Here is a 3,637-nt window from a genome sequence, read left to right as displayed (position 1 = left end):
TATTGTGAATTGAACTGCTGTGGACATTGGTGTGGCTGTGTCGCTATACTGTGCTGATTTTAAATCCTTTGGGTGTATATTGAGGAGTGGGATAACTGGGTCAAGTGATGGTTTCATTCCAAGTTTTCTAAGAAATCTCCATACTGCTCTCCAGAGTGGTCACACCAATTTGCAGTCCTACCAGCAATGTATGAGTGTGCCTTTTTCCCACATCCTCACCAACATTTATTACTTGTATTATTAATAATTGCCATTTTGACTGGAATGAAATGGAAATCTCAATGTAGTTTTGATTTGCATTTCTCTAATTGCTAGTGATGTTGAACATTTTTTCATATATTTGTTGATCATTTGTATTTCTTCTGTGAAGTGTGTGTTCAGTTCTTATGCCCATTTGTTGATCTGATTATTTGATTTTGGGTGTTGAGTTTTTTGAGATGAATGCTCTATCTGAGATGCAAGTGGCAAAGGTTTTCTTCTCCCTTTTCTCTCTTCATATTCTTGATTGTTTCTTCTTCTGTGAAGAAGCTTTTTAGTTTGAATCATTTATTGATTCATTTATCCATTTATTGAATCATTTATTGATTCTTGCTTTTACTTCTTGCACTTTAGGATTTTTGTTGAAGGATTTAGTTCCAAGCTGAAAAGTTGGAGATTTGAGTGTATGTTTTTCTTCTAGAAAGTGCAGGATCTCTGGTCTAATGCCTAAGTCCTTGGTCCACTTAAGAGTTGAGTTTTGTACAGGGTGAGAGAGGTATAAAATTTCATTCTACTACGTAGAGATTTCCAGTTTTCCCAGCACCATTTATTCTTTTCTCTAATGTATGTTTATGGCACATTTATCAAGTGTGAGATAATTGTATTCATGTGAGTTTGTCTCTGTCTTCTGTTCTCTACCATTGGTTTTCATGTCTGCTTTGGTACCAATACCATGCCATTTTTGTTATTATAGCTCTGTAGTATAATTTAAGGTCTGGTATACTGATGCCTCCTGCGTCACTTTTCTTACTGAGGGTGGTTTTGGCTACTTGGGGTCTCTTATTTTTCCAAACAAATTTCCTGACTGCTTTTTCTATTTCTGTGAAGATTGTCACCAGAACCTTAACAGGAATTTCTTGAATCTGTATAGTGCTTTTGATAGTATGGCCATTTTGACAATAATAATTCTGCCTATCCAAGAACATGGGTGATTTTTTCATCTTCTAAGATCTTCAGTTTCTTTCTTTAGTGTTCTGTAGTTTTCATTGTAGATGTGTTTTAACCTCTTTTGTGAGATTTATTCCCAAATATTTTTTGAGGCTATTGTGCATGGGATAGTTTTCCTAATTTCTCTTTTAGTGGATTCATCACTGATGTATAGGAACACACTTGATTTATAGATGTTAATTTTATATCCTGCTACTTTGCTGAATTTAATATTTAGAATTCTGGAAGTTTTCTGGTGGAGTTTTTTGGTCTTCTAAATTATTGTGTTATCAGCAAATAGAGATAGTTTGAGTTCTTCTTTTCCTATTTGTATTCCTTTAATTTTGTTCCTCTAATTACTATGGCTTGAGTTTCCAGACCTATATTGAATAGAAGTGGTGAAAGAAGGTATTCCTATCTTGTTCCAGTTTTTAGAGCAAATACTTTTTCCATGTAGTTTTTCTCTATGTAGAATGATATTGACCTTGGGTTTAGCATATAATAATTTTATAATGTTGAGGTATATTTCTACTAACCCTAATTTTTCTAGTGTTTTGAACATGAATGGATGCTGTATTTTGTCAAATGCTTTTTCTGTGTTTCTTGTTCTTAAGTCTATTAATTTGATGAATTACATTCATTGATTTTCGTATGTTGAACCAACCTTGCATCCCTACGATGAACTCCACTTGATCATGGTGCACTATCTTTTAAATATGTTTTTGTATGCAATTTGCCAGAATTTTACTGAGAATTTTTGCATCTGTGTTCATCAGGGATATTGGTCTGAAGATTTCTCTCCTTGATATGTCTTTGTCTGGTTTGGTATCTATGCAATACTAGTCTCATAGAATGAGTTTGGAAGGGTTCCCTCCATTTCTATATCATGGAATAATTCAAGGAGGATTGGTATTAGTTCTTTGATGGTCTGGTAGATAGAACTCAGCTGACAATCTATTCCTGGGCTTTTCTTGGTTTGTAGGCTTTTGATGACATCTTCAATTTCATTGGTTGAAATTGATCTGTTTAAATTTTTTATGTCTTCCTGATTCAGTTTAGGTAGGTCATATGTCTCTAGAAATTTGTCAATGTCTTCAAGATTTTCTATTTTATTAGAGTATAAATTTTCAAAATAGGTTCTGATTATTGTCTGTATTTCAGTAGTGTCCATTGTGATATTTCCTTTTTCATTATGAATTTTAGGAATTTGAGTTTTCTCTCTTTCTCAGGTTAGCTAACGGTATATCAGTTTTATTGATTTTTTTTTCCAAAGTAGCAACTTTTTGTTTTGTCAATTTTGGGGATTGTTTCTTTTATTTCAATTTCATTGATTTCAGCTCTGATTTAGTTATTTTCTGTCTTCTACTGCTTTTAGTGTTGATTTGTTCTCCTTTTTCTAGGGCTTCAAGATGTAATGTTAGGGTTTATTTGTTGCCTTTCTATTCTTTTAATGAAATAGCTCAATGCAGTGAACTTTTCTCTTAGTACAGACTTCATAATGTCCCAGAGGTTTTGATATGTTGTATCACTATTCTCATTTACCTCTAAGTATTTTTTTATGTCATTCCTGATTTCTACCCATTTGTCATTCATAGAGTATTATTTAGTCCCCACGTGTAGAATAGCTTCTGGTTTTTTTTGGGGGGGGGGGTTGTAGATGGACAGAATACCTTTACTTTATTTATTTTAATGTGTTTCTGAGTTATCGAACCCAGTGCCTCACGCATGCTAGGGAAGTGCTCTACCACTGACCACAAGTGCAGCCTCACTAGTTTTTATTTTATCATTGATTTCTAATTTCATTTTATTATAATCTGATAGGATGCAAGGTATTATCTCTATTTTGTTGTCTTTGCTAAGGGTTGCTTTGTGGCGTACGATATGGCCCATGTGCTACTGAAAAGAAAGTATATTCAATCATTGATGGATGAAACATTTTATATATGTCTATTAAGCCTAAATTATTAATTGTATTTTTTAGTTTTGTAGCTTCTTTATTTAGTTTTTGTTTGGAAGAACAATCTAGTGGTGAGAGGGGTATGTTAAAGTCACCCAGTCTTCTTGTGCCATGGTCTATTTGCTTGAAATTAAGAAGGATTTGTTGAATGTGTATAGATGCTATATTTTGGGAGGCATAAATATTTACAACTCTTATATCTTATTGATGTATAATTCCCTTAAGCAATATGAAATGTCTTTTTCCCTTTGATTAACTTTGACTAGAAGTCCACTTTATCTGAGGATAAAAAACCCTGCTTGTTTACAAAATCCATGTGAATAATATGGTTTTTTTTTTCTCATCCTTTAACCATCAATCTGTGGATGTCTTTGTCTATAAGGTGAGTCTCTTGAAGAGAGCATATTGTTGGATCTTGTTTTTTAATCCAACCTCCACTCTGTCTTTTAATTGATGAGTTTGGGCTACTTACATTCAGTGTTATTATAGAGATAT

This window comes from Ictidomys tridecemlineatus, chromosome 3 (genome assembly GCF_052094955.1).
Source record: "Ictidomys tridecemlineatus isolate mIctTri1 chromosome 3, mIctTri1.hap1, whole genome shotgun sequence".
Taxonomy (NCBI): Eukaryota; Metazoa; Chordata; class Mammalia; order Rodentia; family Sciuridae; genus Ictidomys; species Ictidomys tridecemlineatus.
Note: the sequence above shows the minus strand (reverse complement) of the source record.